The 24,889-nt window shown below is 49.1% G+C and overlaps 1 pseudogene; it reads left to right on the top strand.

Moving 5' to 3' along the window:
• The window catches only part of LOC121852181, a 29,838-nt pseudogene extending 5,272 nt beyond the window's left edge, over positions 1 to 24,566 (top strand).
• Positions 24,567 to 24,889: the final 323 nt, after the last annotated feature.

Raw genomic sequence — 24,889 nt, 5'->3', positions numbered from 1 at the left:
GATGCATTTGTAACTCTTGACGATGACTACATCAATCCATATGAGAGAATGGCCCATGGAAGAGCTACTTAAGAGATTCTTAAAAATATGTTTTAACCACACGCCTTGCAACAGATATTTTTATTTGCGTATCAGCCAAACTAATATTTTTAATTCACAAATCTTAAATTGATACAAATTAGACAAACATCATATTCAATGGAATGACGTTTTTCTCCAATTATTAGTGAGGCTGAGACCATCATCTCCTCCGCTACACTTCAGAAACCCCAGGTTAAAGACGGGTGACTGAAACCCAAATTCGACCCCAGATTCTACAGAATGCCTGGCTCAGCGCTCTGACTTTTGAGATATGGCTGCTGAACCCTGCTTATATCTATACCTGCGTGTCATGTGTCTTCCCCTTTCCACACAGTCAACAAATCAGCAAGCGTTGATGGGCACCATCACGTCAAGCATGCAGGCCGTGCAGCAGGCCGGCAGCAGCCTGGATGAAATGGACGCGTTGCCCCCGCTCGGGCAAGACAAGGTCAGGGGTCACCCGATTGCTTGGTTGGCATGGGGGGGGGGCAGGGGCAGGTGATACCCCGAAAACGTGGTACCATGGATGGATTTTTGAGGGTCGCTGTAGAGATGTCACTGGAGGTGGCATGGTCTTTTTAGGCTTTGGCTTATGTTTGTTATTTATTCTTGTAAGAAGTGTAGATAGCATTAGAGCATTACATCAGTGTCAAATAGAGTAATGCGTTTGTTTTCTTTGATGTTGTAGCCCCGTGACCTTAAGTTCACCATCTTCACCCCCACCGCCCTTATCCCTCCAGGCATCCAAGGCCTGGCGTCAGTACAAGATGGACCAGGCAAAGCATGAGATCCATTCGCAAGTGGATGCTATAAATGCCAGCACTGCCTCCTGCATCAACCTTACATCTGGTCAGCGTTTACTCTTCCCACGCACGACCCTTAGCAGTTGGGTCGCCTGTTCTGGCTTTCTTGCTATGCCTGGTCTTGTGGATTCATCTTTTCCATTCACTGAAAAAAAATACACGAATGGCCATTTGTGTCTTGGTATAAAACACTCCCACAAGTGGAGATTTGAATTTTTTTGTTGTAAAAAATTGGCCCAGAGCTGTCTTTTGGCCAACTTATAAATTAGACCCGCTGTTATTGGTCTTTTACAATTTGAAATATTTTACTCATTTCCTCAATCGATCTATTCATCGCAATTTTATCGCTCAAATGCCACCTCCGCTGCTACTGCCGTGATTCATTTCCACCTCTGCTGCTGCCCGCTGTGTAATAAAATTTTATCCATTAATTATCTTTCTGGTAACTCCTATCCTCTTCCTCCCGCCACTCCTCCTCTACCTCCACCGCCTCCCGGCTTCAGGCGACGCAGCCGACACGGACTACACAGCGGTGGGCTGCGCCGTGGTGACGATCTCGTCGAACCTGACTGAGATGTCTCGCGGCGTTCGTCTGCTCGCGGCGCTCACGGAGGAGGAGGGCGGCGATGGCAGGGCCCTGCTGCAAGCGGCGCGCGGCCTCATCGACTGCATCTCCGACCTGCTCAAGACCGTGCAGCCGTCGTCCACAGAGGTGAGGCCACGCCATTCTCCTGGCAATACTCCTTCACAACAGCAACAGCCACCATTCACCACTAAACGGCGGTGACGTCACCACGGTGCCCGTGGCTTCCTTTCCATTGCACACACGCATCTCTCTGCCCTCCAGATATCGGCCTGAGAGCATCGGAGAGCTCAGTTTGATTATCTTTTTAAAGTTATTGTTTGCTCGGCATGCTTTTATTGTCTGTTGGTGGCTCATTGGTGAGTGACTGGTGGGTTTTGCACAATTCTGTGTGCGAAAGGCGAATGATTCATGGGTCATTGCTAAGCATGCGGCCCGCGATACCTTGTACGAATGGTGAAGGATCAAGTTTGTCTTGGCACACGAGACACGGTGCTTGAATGTTGAGTGATCTGTTCATGGTGAGTGATCTACGTCTGACGAGTGATCGTGAGTGAATGGTGAGCGATCAGCATGCCATGTGGTGTGTGCAGCCTCGCCAGGCGGTGCTCACAGCGGCCAGCACCGTTGGGCGGTCGAGCAACAACCTCCTCAAGCAGATTGGCCAGCAAGGTGTGGACCAGCAGTTCCAGGTTAGGCGCCCGTGAGATTCACAAACAACACTCCACGACCAAACTACATATTTACCGCCGATGGCTGAATCACAGAATCACTGTCTTCAGAGATTTTATCAACCTCGTCTGGTATGCAGGAGGTCGTGAGTTCAATCCCGACTGACGCCTGAATATTTTTAGTTTGCACGTTCTTCCCGTGGTCGCGTTTCATTTTCTCCGGGTTCTTCGATTTTTCTCTTCACATTTAGAAAGATACGTTAAGAGTATTTGGCTGCTATAAATATCCACACGATAAGCCACTTCATTGGGCTATCATTTGTGGCCAGGTTGCTTCTGAAAAAGAGCTATGTAGCTCAGTGGACCTTACCTGGTAAAATAGAAAATAGTTTATGATTTTAGATTGTTGAGTTTATTTATTTTTTCACAGATGGTCCCTGCTATTTGGACAGGATATCCGTGGTGTGTTAGCATAGCAACAAAAACAAACGACAAAAAAAATCTATATTTCAAGTTTCAGGTTATTGTGAATACTTGGAAGGGAGACTGCTTTAGAATAAACTAAACTATAAACTATTACCAGGTATATTAGGCTTGGGGCTGTTCAGCCCAGAGTTGGCAGTACAGCGTTGCACTCGGTGCTCGTGTAGATTTAAAAACTGTGGGTATGGCTGTGGGAAGGAGTGTTGAAACACAGCAAGGCTTCGCTGCATAAAGGACTCTATCGTTATCATCATTTACACCAGGCTGTGGTGTGGGCCTGTGACTGTTTACATTTTACTTGCACTGCATCAAGGACTTGTGTTTTTGTACTGTACACCGTGAATGTAAGTGTTTTTTTAATTTGCAGAACTAAACATTTGAAAGATATACCGATTTTTATACGGAATTATAGTGTATTACATTATTTTTAATATCTAAGGAAATTTTCTGATGTTAGGTGTCTTAATTTTACTTCATGGTCTTTTCCAGCCAACCGACAACACCTTGTTCAATTCTTTCCCTGACTTTAGAATAAATCTACATTGATAAACATAACCAAACATCCCAATTTAGCACCTTCCTGAAAAAAAGTTTCGTGACACTGTGCGGTTTCCCTCAGTCAGAAAAGTGCAATGCTGTTTATCATCAAATCACAAAAACCAACGTGCTCTGAATAAGGGCCATTGCACAAATATATTATTTTAGTAAATATTTCAGTTGCAATATGTGACTGTGTGTGTTAACGACAGTGACAGCGGTGGAATATTTTCGCCGAACATTTTGTCCGTTTTTATATATTTCTTACATAACACCAAATTGCGGTTGAAATGTAAATTAAACGCTTTCTGCCCATGCCTGTTTGTTATTGACTTTGCTTGCCCGCCTGCCATCCCATTGGGAAGAGCTCAGCGGGAAATTCCCCACGCAATTCCGCCTTGAGCTAACAACAAACAAATGAAACGGTAAATAAATTGTGACACGCTCACTCGCTGTGAGTGGGCCTATTTCGCTTGTCAACGGATGATAATGGTGATGTGCAGACCACTTTGTGGGACATCAATAGTCATTGTCCTATGGCTTGACTGGCTCCACTACAGGGGTGTTGAATTTCCACGACAGACACATTTGATCAGGGGTGTGACTTTACTTCACGGAACGGACCGATAACTTTTCATAAAACGTTTGAGATGTGTTTAGGAATCGGTTGGCTTCATTGAGTGTGCTGACAGTGCAATTTCACCCAGGCCTTTGGGCCGCAGACACTGAAGCGCCAAGCTACGAAGAGGGGGAAGTGAATTAGACAGGTGGTGACACGCTCACTCGAGTGTGCCTGTTACATGTTATGCCATCGCAGCAGAGGTTTCAAGTTCCCCTCCCCTCCGCTATCCTCCTTGCCCCCTTGTCTCCCTCACATGTCCCACGTTCTCCGCGTGTCTCCAGGACGTGCTGAACCAGCTGGCCAAAGCGGTCGCCAATGCAGCCGCTGGCCTGGTGCTCAAGGCCAAGACGGTTGCCCAGAAGGCGGACGACCAAGCCCTGCAAAACCAAGTGATCGCTGCGGCGACGCAGTGCGCGCTGTCCACGTCCCAGCTCGTTGCCTGCACCAAGGTGCCTCCACCAACGCCTTCTGCCAGTCACTAGCAGAGGCTCCTCTCATCAGTCCCTGCAGCCAGTCCCTGCCACGGGTCACTGCAACCTGTCCCTGCTTTCGGTCCCATTGGCCTGTCCCCATTTGCAGTTTCGGTGACTAATCCGCGTCAGCCGTATTAGCCAGTGCTCATCACCGGTGCCATTGGTCAGTCCTCGCTGCCTGTCGCTTTCACCAGGTTCAGCTGGTCAACACATATCTTTCATGAATTGTAAGTTTTTGATCTCGCACACACTATTTGTTGCTTGTATTGTGAACGTGAGAATTATAATCGATGACCGCCGAGTATACACAGCCAGCATATGGCATGGTTCAGTAATCTGTTGCTGAAATACTCGGATAGCCCAGCTGTAATTTAAGGCATGGAAATAAATATTGTTTAAAGCAACGACAAACGGTAATTCAACAATAATGAAACGACACGTTGCTTCACCAGCTACAAAGCTGTAGAGTTGCTGCTCATACCGGGGAATCGACGAGTTGAGTTCCGGGTGCCTTGCGACGACATCTTTTGCATCGACGATTTGTGCGAAAGTTCCAACAGGCGAAACGTGGCGTGGTCACCACGTGATGGTGGTCATTTTGCTAATAGAGCGATCGTCCTGCGGTGCACAGGTGGTGGGCCCCACCATGGACTCGCCCGTGTGCCAAGAGCAGCTGATGGAGTCGGGGAAGCTGGTGGCACGTGCCGTCGAGGGCTGCGTGCGCTCGTCGCAGGAGGCCACCAAGGACGACGAGCTGCTCCGCCAGGTCGGCGGCGCTGCTGGCGCCGTCACGCAGGCGCTCGACGCGCTGCTGCAGCACGTCAAGCTGCTGGCGTCGGGCGGGCACGGCATGGGCCGCTACGATTGCGCCACCGACACCATCATCACCGCCACCGAGAGCATCTTCAGCTCAACCGGCAACGCAGGTGACCCTGCAACGCACCCAGCCACCTACCCACTCACCCAATCAATCAGTCACATACACACCCACCCTTCCTATCCTCTGCACTGCAATGCCCTGCCAATGCAGCCAGCGCCATCGGGGGGTGGGGCAGGGCGTGGCGCTGTTCCAAAAGGTTGCAGCGTCCACCTTGGCTTTCCTGTTTTGTTTGAGTGAGTTTGTGTTACCTTTTAGGAATGTAATGATTAGTCACATGTAGATAATTGTTTTATCTTTGTGGTATGTATGTTTAGTGACATAGAATCGGTCACGTAGCAGCACAGCGTTAGCTGCTGGCAGGGAAGGGGATCTGCAGCTTACAGCAGCCCTGACTGACAGCGGGCCACGTGATAGACAAAAGAGGGATCTCGGGGAAGGGTCACAGAAGGGGCACATGGAGAACCGCTAGTAGGTTCCAGAAGGGCGCGTGGCCGGGGGCGGGCCAGGCCACGCTGACAGTATAAGAGGGGCCCCTGGAGAGGACCTCGTGGCTGTCGTTTGGAGTGTTTACGTCGTGTTCGCTTGGATGCCCGCATTCTTTTTTATTGAACGGGAGTCGCGTTTTTTTCGGGGGCAGGTGAAATGGTGAAGCAGGCCCGGCTGCTGGCCCAGGCCACGTCTGACCTCATCAACGCGATCAAGGTGGACGCGGAGGCCGAAGGAGACCAGGAGAACTCGCGTAAACTCCTCGCGGCCGCCAAGTACCTGGCTGATGCCACCGCCAAGATGGTCGAGGCTGCGAAGGTCAGAAAATGTTTGAAAACTTTTTTTTTTCTATTACTAGATATATAATATACAATTTTAGCAACAAATAATGCATATAACAGATTGACTGAAGATAAAACTTTTTTTTTAAGGATTGAGATTCTGTCCCTTTTTATAATCGACTTTTTAAATCATTACTAAATTGTATATTTTTACAATATAATATATTGACTGTAGAGATTTCACAATATACTTGTTCATGCATGAGTAATCAAAGAGTGCTTTGCGCATATTGCTAAAGATGATCATGGTGATGTGGCACACCACTTTGTGGGACATTGACCTCTGGCTTGACTGGCTCCACTATAGGAGTGTGGAATTTCCACTGCTGACACATTTGATTAGCGGTGTGACTTTCCTGAACGGAACAGACCATTAAAATTTCTGAAAACATTTGAGATTTGTTTAGGAATCGGTTGGCAAACGTTATCGAGCGTGCAAGCAGTGCAATTTAACCCAGGCCTTTGGTTCAGCAAACACCCAAGCGCCAAGCTACGAAGAGAGGGAGATAAATCTGGTAGGGTGGGGTCGGGAAATGGGGGGGGGCGACCCAATTAATTCCTTGCACCAGGGCCTATGCCCCAACAAACATGCTTCGCCACTGTTAGCAGTGACAATTTGACATGCCAATTGCATAACCAGCGTGCGCCTGTGTTTTTTTTTCCTGGGGGTGGGTGGGGTCGCTCTGCAGGGCGCAGCTGCGAACCCGGAGAGCGAGGAGCAGCAGCAGCGGCTGCAGGAGGCTGCGGAAGGGCTGCGCGTCGCCACCAACATCGCCGCCCAGAACGCCATCCGCAAGAAGCTGGTGCACCGGCTGGAGGTGCGCACCACAAGGCGCCCTCGCCAGTCACCTGCTGCTACTCCGTACAACTCAACAGAATTCATTAGGAGTACCGATTCATCCATTTATTTGTTGAAGTTAATTCTTCAGATAGTTGGCCATGTGGCTTTTTGGTCAGAGCACTCGGCCTGCGCCGCTGAGATCCTGTGTTGAGATCCGGGGTTGTAGCCGCTTGTATTTAAACCGTGCTCACAAGTGTGGAAACGATGAAGATGCCCACATTATAATACAGCATCAGCTCTGGTGGTCACCACAGCAGTGCAGCAGCATGACCGACGCACAGCCTAGATACGTTTTGATGACGTGAGTGCTCCAAGTTGTTTTTGTTGCATGTTCTTTAGTCGTCGCCGTTTGGGTGTTTCCCCCCGCCAGGTGGCTGCGAGGCAGGCTGCGGCGGCCGCCAGCCAGGCCATCGCCGCCGCCACGCAAGCGGCCGCCTCCAACAAGAACCCCGCCAATCAGCAGCAGCTCGTCAGCTGTAGCAAGGTGAGGTTTGAAGGCCGTGACATTGCCGCAGGCCCCTGCGGTATTTAAAACAATTATTTTTACTGACGCACTGCAAACGTTATCATCGTTGTTAAAAATTTTAAGGCAGCAACAGGAGCAATAACAGCAGCAGTGTCATCGTCATTAGCAACAGACTCATGATCATTTCCACCACTGTCACCACCATCATTGCCAGCAGCAGCACCAACAGGAACTGCTAAATTATCAACAGCAATATAATTGGTACTACCACCACAATCATCAGCAGCAACAGCATCAGAAAGATAACATGATCATCATGGGGAGAGGAGGCGTTTTTTTATTTTATTTAGAGAGAGGCAGTCAATCGTAGTGCATAACCTTTCTAAAAGAGCAATTATGGCTTCCTATTAAAAGCAGCCAAGTGGTTGGCTCTTCTCAGTTTCAAGGGAAGCAGAGCATTCTAGAGACGTAGCAATAAAGAACTGCATGTGCTAATGTGTGCTTGGAGAGATCGTCATATAGGCTTGTGTGTGCTGCTTTGGCTGTGTGCGTGCGTGCGTGCGGACAGAACGTGGCGGACCATGTCCCGCAGCTGGTACAGGGCTGGCGTGGGAGCCAGAGCCAGCCCGACAGCCCCAGCGCACAGCTGGCCCTCATCACTGCCAGTCACAACTTCCTGCAGGTACCGGCGCTACGACCACCTCGCCCTAAATACCCATAATCCATCTCACTGGGCCTCGGTTTGAGGCTGGTTAGTTCTCGGATGGGTGACTGCCTCGGAATACTGTAGGCTTAGGCTACAAAGCGGCCAGGAGATGGCAGCACAGCAGTGCATTAAATCTAACTGTCTGAAGCTTTCAGTGTTATTCCTTTGTATGGCTGGTGGGTTTTCTCTGTATACTCAGGTTTCCTCCTCCGTGCCAAACACCCATTATTGGAATTGGTCAAACATCTCAATGAAAACGATTCTTACAACTCATGAATCAAGAATGTTATTACTATTACGAGTCATGCCTCCAACAGGTTCTGTGAAAACACCAACACCACCGAAGAATTTGAGTGGGAGATTAACATTTTGTCTGCGCTCTGATTTCTGACGTGCGTGTGTGTGCGCGCGCGCATGCATGTGTGTTTGCACGATGGCGCCGTGTTGGGATTTTGCCCAAGCCAATGATCGCAGCATCAGGAGGTGGAGGAGGAGGAGAGGTGGCAGTATCCGGAATGTGCTGTTATTTCAGAGCCTTATAGGGCAAGCGGTTTTTCTGGAGAATGAGGCCACTCTCCTCCTCCTCCCGTAGCCCCTGGCCGGTCGTTTGTTTACGCAACGTGCATTGTTCATCGCAATTACACGTCCCCAGTGTTTATTCAATTAGAGTTAGTGGTTGGTGTTCGTATGCTGCTGCTGCTGTAAATGTCCAACGTTTATGTCTGCGCTTGTTCCTTGGAGGCAATTACTTTTCCCTTCTGGTTACTTTCGACAATTATAATCATTTATAATTATGTCCATTATTATAACTATAGCCGGTGTTAGTTATTAGAGAACATTTGTTATTTTTACTTTTTTTGACTTGCTTTTGGTTTTATTTTTTTAAGATGAGCTATTTTTAAGGTTGTTTGGTAAAGTATTAGTAACAATAATAAATGGGGTTTTTTTCAGACATATTCCTCTTATGATTACACCAACAAACTTAGGGCAATCGTGTTAGAATTATATCACATAATACAAATACAGGCAACATATCACATTCAACTCATTCGCAATGCATCGTGAATTTCCCATCACACGTTCACTGCTGCCAATGTGTACAGTGCATGTTCAGTCCTAAACGGGCCCACCAATAAATACAACAACAACTCAATTTAGCACATTACCACTGAACCAGTGGGCGGTGACGGTCACGGCTCTTGAGGAATGCTCTGGCTTTCCGGACACGCAGATTTGTCCACCCACGTTTCTCCTCTGCCCGAGATCACTTTCACCAAATGGCCTTGTGCCGTCAAACTCCTCTTTTCTATAATGATGCGGAGGGTCTTCTCAGCAGATCCTATTATTATTATCATGAAAAATCACTCTTGTTGTCCATGTGGCGATCCGTGGATAAGCACGGTTAATAGAAAAAGAATTGCTACTACTCTAAGTTGACTCATCCTAATAATATTAGGAGTTTGCTACTACTTTTGGGTGACACCTTGACCACTTTAAAGCTTGGCCAATGGGAAGGCTTCATTTGCAATGTCGCATATTTGACCATCACATCCGCTCTGACCAGTTAACCATTCCCATCCAGTACAGTATTTGTGCACGGTATAACATTATATATATTTCACTATGTAACACAATTTTTGTTCCTTGGGTACTAATATTATTATTTAATGGCTTATGCCTAAAAAGTATAAAAATGGTTATTATTCCCTATAAACTTTGCTTTTGTGACCTTTTCACATATTCACCTATACCTCAGTGCCCCATAAGTCGTATGTACGTGTGTATGTTGAATTGATTTCGCAACCATGCTAATCGGAGGTGTGAATCGTAATGAAACGTTGCACTGAATTGTAATCTTTCTTGGATGGATTGGGGAGCTCAGATAAAGAGGAAGAGCGGACTATCGGGGTACGGATAAGGGAGCGGTTTCGCTACAGGGCCAAGTCCGTGGTGGCCACTGCGGATACACCAACTCGATCACTGACGTGTTTTTTTTACCCCGTTTCCCCTCTCTCTCTTTGCAGCCGGGTACTAAGATGGTGGCAGCCGCCAAAGCGTCGGTTCCGACCGTGACGGACCAAGCCTCGTCCATGCAGCTGGGCCAGTGCGCCAAGAACCTGGCCACTTGCCTCGCCGAGCTGCGCACAGCTGCACAGAAGGTGGGGAGACGCCGCTGCGGTGGCCGTGGCGGCGGCGGCGTCGTCGTGAATCGTAAATCTACCGATCGCGCCGACGTTCTTCCCCCCCCCCCGGGCCGCGTGTGATGTCGACGCTGTGGAATCCGCTTAGTGTTGTTTATGCGGCAGCCGGCTGCCTCCCCCTCTGTCTGATTGTTGTCTCGTATGTGACATATATAGGCATGAGGCCATGCTGATTTAGAGAGAATGCTGTCAGTACTTACTTACGGCTAGGTTTTTATTACAGAGAGGTTTCGTGTGAGTTTGTGGGTTCACATCTGTGCATGTGTGTGGTGTGCGCACGGCCGGGCATGCTTTTGGCCACCCTAAACCATCGTGTACCGTGCCTGGCCTTCATATGTGCGAACAGCACTTGCCCCAACAGTGTTCAGGCTATATGGGGCATCTTTGTCTTTGTGTCCATGTCCATAATGGGGCAGGTAACGATGCCATTGCAATTGAGTCTATATTCACGATACGGATATTGAAATGTGGAAGACTCCATTCATTGCTCAATATTTTCGATGTGTATATGTTGGATGTAATTTGTTCAAGTAATTGCGACAGCCACCAGAGGTACTACTTTTACCACAACGTAAAAAGCAACAAAATTCTTGACTCCCAATCGTGATGACTGACCGCTTCGCGAGAGGGCGAATTGTCATTAGCCCTTTGCATAATTACATAATTGAAATGGACAGCGAGCACATTGTGGGATATTTCGTGATTGAATTGTTGAAATACCAAATTAAAATCTACACTCCATCACTTGCAACGCAAAAGTCTGTTCACATATAGGTTACGCTGTGATAATGTTTTTGGAATTTGCCAACTCGTATCAGACAACTTATCATTGTCCCTACCCCTGGCCCTGTATGACCCCACGTCAGATTCAGATGTCTCACGACGCCACAGTTTCTTGGTTTGGTTCCGGCTCGGCACGTAACGTGACCTGTAGAAAACCACCTGTAACGTGGCGGCCTTGCGCTGACTATGCTTGGATGTGCCAGTAGAAGTTGAGTTATCGGTGCCAGTATTATGTTGCTGTGTTTGTTCCGTATCCTCATGCATCTGTGGCGAGATGTTAACTACCTCGCCAGGTATGCAGGACTTCGTGAGTTTGATCCCGACCCTGTATATTTGGAGTTTGCATATTCTCCCTGCGGTCCTGTGGATTCTTTTCCGAATCCTCTCATTTTTCCCTCCACATTTAGAAACATCCATTCGGAATATTTGGCTCCAATAAATTTCCCCGATAAGCCACTTCGTTGAGCTATCATTTGTAGTCAGGTCGCTTCTGAAATAGAGCTATATAGCTCAGTAGGCCTTCTCTGGTAAAAAAAAAATAGTTTTAAATAGTTTAGTTTGTGTTGTGCCAGGCCCAGGATGCGTGCGGAACACTGGAGATCGACTCGGCCCTTGACCTCGTCCGCTCGCTCGAGGCCGAGCTGCAGGAGGCGAAGGTGGCGGCCGCCGACGGGAAACTTCACCCACTACCCGGCGAGACGGTACGGGTGCCGTGCCCTGTCCACACCCCGCAGCTCGCCGAACTCCGCAGTCCTCCCTGTCACAGAGGGGTGATCCCCACTTCCTGAAGGAATAACCCTGATCATCATCCTGCGTGCCACACCGTTTCACACCACATGCTCTTCTGATTCCGTACCTCTTCTGTTGTGCAAGGGCAGTCCCCACTCTTCTTACGGACATCCCATCACCATGCTCCTCCACAGAAGCCTCTGTCTCATGAAATAATATTCAATTGCCTGTATCCACGGCCGCCACAGTCTGATGTGTGTTTTTCAAAACATGTTTAATGACGCTGGGAGGTGTAAATGTGTAATGCCCCTGCGAATGTGGTTATTAAGCAAACCAAATGTGCTGATAAAATTCGAAATGCGTCGTATTGGATTTTAAGAAAAGTAAGTGGGCTTGGCAGTCCACGTTACCACAAGGGATGGTGACCGGTGGTCGAGGCTAATTTACGAGCGTAGCAGCCAAAGGAGGGAAAACGCTCGAGGGTACATCCACAGAAGAGAAAGGGTAATGGGCTCATCTCTTGTGCAGGAGCTGTATGGATTTTTGCATTGCGTGAACATGTATGTATGTTGAACTTCTTTCGCACCTACATAGCCATCTGTGCATGAGGGTTGGCAGTGGCTTGTAGTGCTCTTCATCCAGCAGTGGATAGATTATGGCTGATGATGAGTAAGAAGCAAGAGTCGACGTGGGACCATAAAGTGAGAGACCTATCTTTGTACAGCGAAAGAGCCACTTCGTCGTTGCTTACTGATATGCAAAGTAACTGAAATCATGACTTAAAGCTTTCGTGACTGCAGGAATCCATATTCTATTCATATTCTACTAGTTTTTTTGTTATTTTCTTTGAACCTATCTATGTGACTTTACCGAAAGACCCAAAGAAAACTCAAATCATAGCTGGAGTTTAATTTAATATCAAAACCATTACCAGGGCAACATCATTCAGTAGTAATTGAGACATTTCTACCTTTCACAGTTACCAGTATTAAGCGAGAACTAGTAATAGGCTTACAAAAATTGTAACCATATCACATTCATTAACTCTTATTGCTTGCTTATATGTTTGTCTCTGTCATGGGCGGTGCCAACGTAACTTCATATTCATGATTATTAGCATATATTCCTTGCAGAGAATGGTTGGGTGATGCAGAAAAATCTCTCGCGGAAAAGGCATCCTAATCACATTTTTACCATGAAGCCTCGCACCTCTGCACCAGCAGTGCAACAGCATCGGTGTACTTGTTTCCCCGTCCCTTAATTTGTTCTGTTTTTCTCCAAAGCTGGAGAAGTGTGCGCAGGACCTGGGAGCCACCTCCAAGACGGTGGGCTCCTCCATGGCACAGGTGATGACGGCAGCTTCCCAGGGCAACGAGAACTACACAGGTGCGGTCACCTCACCCGCACGCTCCCATCGCACGATGAGACCGCGACGCGCCCGGATTCGCGTGTGTCGGACACGGTTCAACAAAAATTCTTGCTCCGCCACCCGCTCGCAGCCTGGCCGTGCCGCGTTGCTTTCGGCGCTCCGTGTGCACCCGCGAGCGCCTCGTCCCCGGCACGCGTGTGAATCCCCGACGCAGGCATCGCGGCGCGCGACACGGCGCAGGCCCTCAAGCAGCTGGCGGCGGCGGCGCGAGGCCTGGCCGCCAACTCGGCCGACAAGCCGACGCAGGAGGCCGTGCTGGAGTCTGCGCGCGACCTCATGGACAAGGCGTCGCTCTTCATCCAGGAGGCGAAGAAGGCCGTGGTGCGGCCCGGGGACCCCATCAACCAGCAGAGGCTGGCCCAGGTCCGACGCTTGAAGTGCTCGACAAAGAGAGAGAGAGCACGAACATGAAATAGCACGTGTTAGTGTACGCATGTTTATACAGTAATGGTTCAAATTAGATAGGCTTCTCCAGAATGTTTTTTAGCCGTATGCATGCGGTCCATGGGAGAGATATCTTTCCAACAATTTGTTTGCCGCTATGTGTTCGTTGTGTATGTGTTCACCAGTCAACAATGTATCTTAGCAGTTAAGGAAAATTAAATGTGTAGTCTGGATTTAGAAAGAGGGAAGAATTTGGGAGGTGGACGATATGAGGAGATTTCTCTTGACTTTGGGGGCAGCATGGAAGAATTGACGCCACACCAACTGATTGTCCGAGCGCTCCCATTACGAGAGAGCTAATGCGTGAGATTGGCCGTGTTATGCGTGATTCAAAAGAGTGGATTGAAAATAGGAAGATTTCTTATCTATCACAGAATCATTGTCTCATTGTGGAAATGCTTTAGATTTCCCAGTGTCAGCGTGTAACCATTAGGAAGCCCCAAGTGTACGCTAGTGTAATGCCGTATACATAGGAGTTGTAAACTGTAAATTGTGCAGAGCTTGACAGCAGGGTAGCTTGAGAAAACGGCACGTTTCCCAGAGTAGTGGGAGGGAGCATTGGTTCAGAGGAGTGGGCCAACGCCCGTAGCTCCTCAACCACTGTCCTTCCTTCCACCCCTCCAGCCTCTTTCTGGAATCTTATTGGACGAACGGGCTTGTGTGTGTGTTCCCGTGGGGCCTGGGGGCACAGGTGGCCAAGGCGGTGTCTGGCGCGCTGGGCAAGTGCGTAGGCTGCCTGCCTGGGCAGCAGGACGTCGACACGGCTCTGCGTAGCCTCGCCGACCAGAGCAAGAAGCTGCTGTCCGACACGGTGAGCAAAAATCACCTTCGCGCAACCTTCTGGATCAAATTGCGACGTTATTTGCTATAATCTTCTAGGGTTCGTTTGACAGTCAAAAAAATGTAACGTGCTTCACATTTACGGTCATTGATTTATTTTTTTATTAGGGCACACATTACCGTAGCAGCGAGTCGAGATTTATTGCGAATGCATGTAAAATTAATGCTCCGTAATGCATGTGGACCCTGTTACGGTGTTCCCTTTACTGTTTGACCGCAGTCTCTTCTCCGAGCCTTTGGACGTTGATGGTGCCTCCGTCCGCACCGTTGTTTTATTAACCGTTGACCGGTGTCGTTGTCGTCGTCGTCGTCGTTGTTGCTGCCAGATCCCGCGCAGCGGCAGCAGTTTCCAGGAGGCGCAGGGCAACCTGAACGACGCGGCGGCTGGGCTCAACCTGTCGGCCAGCGAGCTGGTGCAGGCCTCGCGCGGCTCCAGCCAGGAGCTCTCCTCCGCCTCGCGCAAGTTCGGCAACGACTTCTCGCGCTTCTTGGATGCCGGAATCGACATGGCCGGGCAGGCAAAGGTGCGTATTGCCCCCACATAGCCGTGCTGCTTGTCGGCGAATGCAGTGAGGTTCTTGTATCTTACTCGGTGACGATGCTAAATGCCCACACGAGGCCAAGGCTTGTGTGACTAGAGTGGACTAGTCAAAGGCTTTTGTTGTTTATTAGGCCTTACAAGGCTTGTGATGGTGATTTAACCAAAATATATTTTGCAAAAGGAAAAATTTGCGGGAACATTCATAGCGTTAATGAAAGTGGTTGTGGCAATGGACAATCGGCCTTTGTAAAACATGGCTTGCAAGCTAAAGTACTCGTGCCGATTGGGGTTTGTGTGGGCCTTCGTCTCTCATGCTGACGCACAGACGAAGGAGGACCAAGTGCAGGTGGTGGGCAACCTGAAGAGTATCTCCATGTCGTCGTCCAAGCTGCTGCTGGCAGCCAAGGCCCTCTGCGTCGACCCCAACGCCCCGAACGCCAAGAACCAGCTGGCAGCTGCTGCACGGTGCGCAGCTACCGTGACCTGTCCACGTTTCACTCGGTTACTAAAAATAGAGCTGGGATATCCAATTATTTAAGTAATCAAATTCTCTACCTGTCATCGGTTCAATTACTGGATTCATCGGATAGCAGAAAATAGTTGCGGCAAAAACATGTCACCCCGTTTCCACGCGTGTCGCTTTGATGGGAGGTGATTGGCGGGCTGGGCAGTGTCAGTGGCGTCATCAGCCACATCACGCCGTGACTTGCAGGGGGTTTCCTGCCTTCGAGAGGCAAGATGTTGCGGTGACCGCCATTTTTTAACGGGCCCCGAGTTGTCGAACACAAAAAAGTAGTCGATAAGCAACTTCAGCGACTAATCATCCCAACGGTAATTAACGATTCTCAATGCGCTGCTGTTGAGGTGCATGGAAAATAAATGTACGTATTAAACAGACAGCAGATAACTCCAGTTTAAATTAAACGTATTTGATGCTGATGAGACTCTGACGTTCAAACCAATCTAGAGTTTAAATAAATGCTGCTAGAAGACCCAAAAGACTGCCTGTCCATGCACTATATATTTGTTTATTACTAATAGACACATTGCCTAATTTACTGAGCGTATGAAAACGTAATGCTTGAAGAGCTGCTTAAAGCTATGTGAGAGGAAATTAAAAGTAACGATGTGACACTAAACTTTAGGTTGGTGATTCATCTTTCCAACCTTATATCCATATGAGGATGCAGAGTATAACAAACACTCGTTACATATTAATTATAGTAGTGTTACCTAGACTTATTTAAACCAAGTAAGGGCCAATTGACCCAGACATAGGCATGGAAAACTGGCACATAAATGGAAGTTAACCGTTGGAGATTGTGTGTATTTATTGAGTGCCTACGAAGGCACTCAATTAATCAGTGCCTTCCTTAGAATGAGCACAGCAATAAAGAGAGAGGCAGCATCCAATTAAAAGTAAATCCAACACTATATATGTAAATGCATGGCTACGTTAACAAGAATATGCACCAAACGGTGACATCATTTAACCGTGTACGAGCGAGTACGGGTTTCCCCCGTGTCGCACTCATTACACACCAAGTGCTGACCTTGCTGATCTCGTCAAGGACTGTAAATCGTCACGCAAAACTCCGGTCATCATGCCTACATACGTATATATGTCTCACAACGGCTGCCGTGCGATGCCTTGTTTTTTTGCGCAGTGCTGTGACGGACAGCATCAACCAGCTGATCACCATGTGCACGCAGCAGGCACCGGGCCAGAACGAGTGCGACAACGCCCTGCGCGAACTCGAGGTATGGACCGCCGCCCTGTGCGGCAAATCACTCAAATATACAAATAAACTAAACTTACTTTTATATTTCCAGGTAAAGCCCACTGAGCTATTAGCTTCTTTTTCAGAAACGACCTTGCCACAAATGATAGCTCAACAAAGTGGCTCATCAAATGGAAATTTAGAGCAGCCAAATAATCTAAATAATCTTCTGTCACCACCGCTACTGTGGTTGCTATTCCTATTTAGTTCACTCCCACCCCACCACCCCGATATTTCCACCTATAAGAGTCTGTTGCGTCCTTAGACACACCGTGTTCAACTACCATGCGGCTGGTCACTCCTCTATCTGCTTCTTTCCTCGCACTCCTCGAATTGGGAGGCGTACCCTCCCATCATCTCTATTCCTGAGTTCGTATAACCTTGCTCAATTCAAGGTACATTAACTGTTATCTATGACAACTTAAATTGTGCTCTTTATTTCTTGGCCACTTGCCATTTGGCACCTTTGGGCCTGTGCTCAGCAAACCGTGAATTGCAGCCTAGGCTTGTAACTTGACGGTGCGTGTGTGCGTCAACCTCGCAGTGCCCGTCACCACACAGTTCACTCATAATTTTGTTTGCGACACGAGCGATGAGCTTTGAACGTGTGTTTTTGTTGTCGTCGTCGTTGAGAGACCGCGCAATGGATGTGTTTCAGACGGTCAAGGGCATGCTGGACAACCCAAGCGAGCCTGTCAACGACCTCTCTTACTTCGAGTGCATCGACAGTTTGATGGAAAATTCCAAGGTGTGGAATCGTCTCACTTGTTTAAAACATTTTCGTTTAACCTGTCGGTAAAGCCATGCCTTGAAAGTGGTTCTATCCTTGATGTGGTGGTGGTGGTGTCTGCGGCTGCTCGTCCCACGGCAGGTTCTGGGTGAGGCCATGCAGGGAGTCTCTCAGAACGCTAAGACGAGCAACCTGCCTGCATTTGGGAGGCCATCAGCTCGGCCTCCAAGGCCCTCTGTGGGCTCACAGAGGCCGCTTCACAGGTGACTCCTCCGTGAAGCTTGCACCACTACGAATATTGAATCAACAATATAACTATCATAATTATCATTATCATCACCGCTGCTTCTGGCAATTCATCTCTGCACCTGAGTTTGTGTTATATTTTCGTATATACGATGGGTTTTCTCTGAGGTATTTTATTTCCTCTAGATTAGAAACATGCAAAAAGGAATTTGTTTGTAGGTGGCAAGCAGAACCAACTTTAAAAGTCTTGAGGATAAGTGAGGTCTACTTTGTCCAATATCTCGTATACTTGCCATTGCATCTTCAGATTTCACTGTGACATTAAACTTCATTTTGAACACGTCTAAATACTTTTTCTCAACTATTTGCCATTTTCTACTCGTGAAGTCTACCAGAAGCCACAAACCATCTCCCCCCCACCCATTCATCCTACCCCCGATCGCTGAGTGAATGTTGCTTCTGCTCCGCAGTCCGCGTACCTCGTCGGCGTGTCCGACCCCAACAGCCAGGCGGGACAACCGGGCCTTGTGGACCCGGGCCAGTTTGCCCGCGCCAACCAGGCCATCCAGATGGCCTGCCAGAACCTGGTGGACCCCGCCAGCAACCAGTCTCAGGTAAGTGGCCCGCCATTGTGTTTGTGCGCGTGTGTGTGTGGTGTGAGGAGCGGTAGTGTAGCGGTTCGTAGCAGGCGACCCGGGTTCGATTCCTACTTACGGTCAAAACAAGTGACGAGTATCTGAACTGGTCCGGGCCTCCCCTAGGTAGACTCAGCCCCAAATTAGTACCTGGAGTGGTGTGATTACGTTGCCACTAGTGAGACAAGGCGGCCAGGGATGGCGCTGGCGACACACCCCGCATGTGCCGTGTTGGCCTTCATAAGTGATCACCAGCAGCAATGCCCCTACAGTCTGTAAAGGCTGTCCAGGGGATCTTTCTCTTTTGTGAGGAGCGGTAGTGTAGTGGTTAGCTTGCTGTTCTACGAACCTGGCGACCCGAGTTCGATTCCCGCTTGTGGTCAATATCAGTGACGATTATCTGAACCGTTCTTGGCCTCCCCTAGGTTACTCAGCCTCAAATGAGTACCTGGTGTAGTGTGTCAAAATTGCCACGAGGAAGTCAAAGGTGGTCAGGTGTGGTGCTGACCACCCCACAGCCTCGTGTTTCGTGCCATCCTTCATCGGTGCTCGTTAACAGCACTTGCCCCCCCTAAATTATTTCAGGCTAAAAGGGGGATCTTTGATTTAACCACCACAGCCACCCTCCAGCCCAGCTGCTGCTCAATCACCAACCACAGTGAGAATAATAAATAAATTAAACACAATGTACAGTAATGTATTTAACACAATAACACAGTGCCACCCACCAACATGTGTCAAAGCTGTGTGCCAACATTTGTTGGGAAGCAAGTGTGGTGTGATGGGTACAACTTGTTGTCTGTTTTTTGTGTGCAAGGTTTGAATTTAATGGTACCGTTAATTATATATTACATGGTTACTTGGTTGATATGTTTCACCCACGTCTCCATAGAAAAAGAGATGACTAGTTTAAAGGACTTTTACTTTAGATAAAGTACATTACGTAATCAATTGAACTAATGACATTCTTAGGCCATCACCTATTTCTGCGTCGTTTTGTACACAAAGCAAAACACGCCGTTGGTTGTGACGTTTCTGGCCAGTGCCCACGGTCACGTTAGGCTTGGTAGACACGGGCCTAAGCTAATCGTGGCCACACACGTTGACCATGGCCGCACGCGTGCAGGTGCTGTCGGCGGCTACCATCGTGGCGAAACACACGTCGGCGCTGTGCAACGCCTGCCGCCTGGCATCGTCCAAGACCTCCAACCCCGTGGCCAAGCGGCACTTTGTGCAGTCGGCAAAGGAGGTGGCCAACAGCACTGCCAACCTCGTCAAGACCATCAAGGTGCGTGTGTGCGGTGCGACCTGCTGCGGGCCGCCTGCCTTCCACACTCGTCTGCCGCCTCGGCGCCATGACTCGAGAGGCCAGGGCTCTGAATCGACCTCTCGTAACCTCGCAGGCACTGGACGGAGATTTCTCGGACGGGAACCGGGAGAAGTGCCGTGCCTCCACGGTGCCGCTCATCGAGGCCGTGGAGAACTTGACGACGTTCGCCTCCAACCCCGAGTTCTCCAGCATCCCGCGTCCATCAGCGAAGAGGTGAACGCTTTCTCCCCCCCGGCCTTCTGCGTCTGCGAAACGCGGCACCGCGGTTTTAAAGCGGCGCTCGGTGCCCTCCCGGAAGCAGCATCGACTTTGCCGCTGACAAGACGGTGCCGATGATATACAGGTGTTGGAATTCACAGGCGTGGGATGGGAGTGCTTTAAAGAATGTCGCGTGTTTGATGGGCACACAGAGCGAAGGGTTGTCACTTGGGCTTGTAACAATACATCGGTTCAGCATTTAAAATGTATTCTCATGGTTATAATACCAGTGTCAAGTCGTGCGAGCGAGAATCTATTATTTAAGAGTCGTCCAAACGATTTGGTAATATTACACATAGATGAATGGAGTAAACAAAACTGTACAAATGAAAAATAGACACGAGACAGAAAAAACAAGACCAATAGAATCGTAAGGCCGAATCATTCAATCACTGGGGTGTGAGTTGGGGGTGGGGGGGTTGATTTTTTACAGGCGGCTTTTTTCCTCACAAAGGTGATAAAACGGAGACCTTTTATGGTTACAAAATAAACATCACTCGCGTTGATTACACAAGTCGGACATCTTGTGTAAACTTGGAAAACCTGTTTTAGATACTTTGCCAAACTTTTATGAATGTGGAATTGGTGTGATGACACCGAGCATAATTTAACCGAAATGTTTTAGCGTTCTAATGTGAAGAATCACTCGTCTTCTTGGTTCTTTCGGTAAAGTCACGTAGAAGGAAAATAATAAAATAATAAAAATATGTATAACTTCTTTCGCACCGTACGTAGACGCCCGTGCTAATCGGAGGTGCAAAAGATGTGCAACAACACTTGCTTGTTCTTTGGTTCTTTCGGTTAAGTCACGTCTAAAGATAAAATAATAAATTAAATAATAGCATAATTTACTGCGTCTTCTTGGTTCTTTCGGTAAAGTCACGTAGAAGGGAAATAATAAAAAATAAAATAAAACATAATAAAATAATTCTCACGACGTTTCGGCCACAACGCAAGCAGCCGTCTTAGGTGGAGAACAGACTCTGTCCTTCTCGACAGACCTGTTCTCCACCTGAAGACGGCTGCTTGCGTTGTGGCCGAAACGTCGTGAGAATTATTTTATTATGTTTTATTTTTATTATTTTATTATTTTCCTTCTACGTGACTTTACCGAAAGAACCAAGAAGATGAATCCCTGCAGTCACGAAAGCTTTAAATTGATAAACAACTTTCAACCTCATGTCAGCTAACCTAGCACACAGCTCCACGCATATCTCCACAAAAAGAGCATTTTTTTTTTCTGTTGCATTTGCATCTAGCAGAGTGGCAGTTACTATCAGAACGTGTTCTGGACCTCCAATAGTCGACTCAGCCTTAAATTGAGTCCCGAGTGTTTTATATGCCATCCTCACCCAACCTCTCATGGCCCATACCAGCCTCAAGAGCATCTTGCTAACAGTCCTTGCCCCAACGTCCATTGAACTAATTAACCAATTTTAAATAATATTTTCTGTGACCTGGCAATGAGATGCTCCGTAACAATCCCAAAACGTTATAAAGAGAAGTGTTTTCTGCCGTGGAGTGCTAATGTCCGACTGCCGCCCCCACGCATTCACCACTTGACACCACCACCCCCACCTCTCAGGGTCGCCGTGCTCAAGAACCCATTGTGGCTGCCGGCAAGACGATGCTGGACAGCTCGTCAGCACTGATCGGCACGGCGCGCTCGCTTGCCGTAAGCCCCAAGACCCACCGACCTGGTCCAAGCTGGCCGGCCATTCCCGCTCCGTGTCCGACTCCATCAAGAAGCTCATCACCTCCATCAGGTGCTGCCCTCCGCGCGCTCGATTTGCATCTCCGCCACCGCCATACTGTTCACATCGTCACGTTCCTGAGTGTCCGGCACTCACCGTGCGTTCTGTGTTGTCACTTGGCGGGCAGGGATGGCGCCCCGGGCAGAAGGAGTGCGACAAGGCCATCGCCGTGCTCGACGACTGCCTCCGCGAGCTGGACCAGGCCGGCCTGGCGGCCGCCAGTCAGAGCCTCGCCCCGCGCGAGGGCGTCTCTGTTGAGGTGGGGTCCTGCACAGCCATCCCGCAAACGCCACCCGTCATCGTAAAAAAAAACATTTTTGAACCATAGCATTGCTTTTTTAATAGGTAAAGGTGAGAAGTCATCATGACACGCGCCGTTGATGCCACCACACCTCATCATCGCTTTCCACTAAAGCTTTAAGTTGTTTTGAAGTCTATACCGGACCTTCATGGTGCATCTCACCACCACCACCACCGCTGCCACCCTCTGGCTTCCCATAGTCGCCAACCGCTGGGTGCCACCTAAACTGCCCTTCCGGTGACCTGCGCTACTCCATCCTGTACACTCATCCCACCCATCAACAAATATTGACAGCTCATATTATGAGGTTACACTTGCGATAAGTATTATGTCTTAAAACGTTGCCGTGCACCTTTGTGGAAAATGTTAGCCCATCATCGTGTTCGTCGTTGGCAGTGTTTTTAATGACAAACGTGGCGAGATCATTTGTGTGCTACTGCCAACCCTTGGACATCATTTTCCATGTAAGTGGCACAAGTGATGTTTCTGCGTGTGGCCTTTTGTCATACGAAGAGGGGTGGCATTGCACAGAGGCTTGGCGAGCTGATTCGACTTAATTGCGAGACAGTTCCGCAGCGGCTCCTGTGCCGCACGACAGGACTATTTTGAGCACTCAACGAGTGTTTGCTATCCCGTTGGGGAGATGCGTGCGTGACGGAGTTCGGTGGTCGGCGGTCGTCTCGACGCGTGCAGGGCCTGCAGGAGCAGCTCATCTCGACCGTGCAGCAGATCAGCAACACCATCGACCCCGTGGCCACGGTGGCGCGAGGGGAGGCCTCGCAGCTCGGGCACAAGGTACCGCTTGCTGTGTGCCCTTCGAAATCGTACCCTGGAAAAAAACTTGATACCGCACCGATATTTTTTTTATTACAACCTGTGTTAGTATACTCTTTGGTTCTTTCGGTAAAGTCACGTAGGTAGAAAAAAATATAACAAAGAATAATATATCACGACGTTTCGATCGCAACACAACCGTTTGTCCTCAGGTGGAAAAAACAATCCAGCAGTGTTAGCTTCGTATCATCACCCCACAGGTGGCCAAGCAATGAACTCAACAATTCGCTTCTGTTACTTTCTTAATCCGCCTATTCTCAAAGAAGCCTGCTTCCTGGACAGTGAGATTTTGTGGATTATCATGTTTTTTCAGGACATCCATCTGTTAATTAAACAAAGATTTCTGACTCACCACCCCCACCCCCAATCCCCCCCCCCCCTGCCACTACCTAACACCCCCCCCACCGCTCCCCCTTCATCGTCGTCGGATGCCGCGCAGGTGTCCCAGATGGCGAGCTACTTTGACCCGTTGGTTTTCGCCCGGTGGGCATGGCCTCCAAGTCCTTGAGCCACCAGCAGCAGATGAACCTCCTGGACCAGACGAAGACCCTGGCGGAGTCAGCGCTGCAGCTGCTCTATGCAGCCAAGGAGGCTGGAGGAACCCCAAGTACATTCCCATTTTTAGCATCCCTGAGATGAATGTGCAGTTGTCACTGGACTAGACTTGGGCTATTAACCAACCTGCTACACTTGAAGACTCGGGTCAGTTAGGGGCGTGTGGCTTACACTCGGATTGGTAAACCAGGTCACGGCAATGCGTCATCGATTGTCTCCGTCTTTAATCATCCGCCCGGCTGGCACAGGCGTTGAATGCCCACGAGGCGATCCAGGAGGCGAGCCAGATGATGCGCGAGGCCGTGGACGACCTGACGGCCACGCTGAACGAGACGGCGAGCGAGCTGGGCATGTCAGCGGGATGGTGGATGCCATCTCACAGGCCATCGGCAAGGTGAGCGCCGCCCTCTTCCACCCGACACTCGCGCCTTCCACTTGCTCGATGCCAGAGGAAGCCGGGGCATGCAAGGTTTCTTTCCGCCAATGTAGACGAGGGCTTTATGGGAAATCTCGTGTTGTTGATTGGTCCTGTATGATGCGGATGTGATGTGCGGGTTGGGGTTGTCTCCGGTGGCGCTTGTAGATGGACGAGGGACGCCCCCGGCGCCCAGTACTCGTTTGTGGATTACCAAACGACCATGGTGAAGACGGCCAAGGCCATTGCCGTCACGGCGCAGGAGATGGTGGGAAATGCACGCAGATTCACACACGAGTTTTCTCAAAAATGTACACAAATATTATCATGTTTGATGGTATTTAATCTGAAACATCGATACTTTTATAATAAAAAAAAGTAAAACCACGCAGTATACCGAAACATTTTAAAAGGGCTTTTCTTAAAATTTTACGCAATCTCAAAATGTACTTGGAACATGAAAAAATGTACAATGACGATGTCTAAACTTTGTGGGTATCTAAAAAAAACTGACGTGCAACATATCAAAACCCGACGCAGCGTTTGAGAAACTGACACGGTTGACTTTACCGGCCTGTGGGTGTGGGGTGGTTTGTTGCGCTCGCCATCATTGTGACACATTCCTGCTGCTCTCCACCAGGTGAGCAAGTCCTCGAGCCGGCCAGAGGATCTGGGATCGCTGGCCAGCCAGCTCACCACGGAGTACGGGAACTTGGCGCAGCAGGGACGGCCGGCTGCAGCTTCCGCCGACAACGAGGAGGTATCGCCGCTCGCTCGCGCTCGTGCTGTAACCCTGACCCCAACCTGTACCCTGACTCCAACCTTTTTCCGTATCGAGACACTGATTCCTTACCCTATCACCGATCCTGACCCCAATCCTTTCCCTGACCATGACACCAATCCTGACCCCAAATCTTTCCCTTACCCTGACACCTATCCTGACCCCAACCCAACCCTTATCCTGACCCCAACACTCATCCTGACCTCAACCTCTACCTTGATCCTGACACCGATCCTGACCCAGCCCTTACCCCGACACTGACTCGGACCCCAACCCAACCCAAACCTAAACACGACTCTTACCCTGACCCTCACATTCTGCCTGAGCTA

The sequence above is a fragment of the Callorhinchus milii genome, unplaced genomic scaffold (genome assembly GCF_018977255.1).
Source record: "Callorhinchus milii isolate IMCB2004 unplaced genomic scaffold, IMCB_Cmil_1.0 Scaffold533, whole genome shotgun sequence".
Taxonomy (NCBI): domain Eukaryota; kingdom Metazoa; phylum Chordata; class Chondrichthyes; order Chimaeriformes; family Callorhinchidae; genus Callorhinchus; species Callorhinchus milii.
The sequence above is the reverse complement of the archived record's forward strand: the minus strand, read 5'-3'. Positions and strand labels throughout refer to the sequence as shown.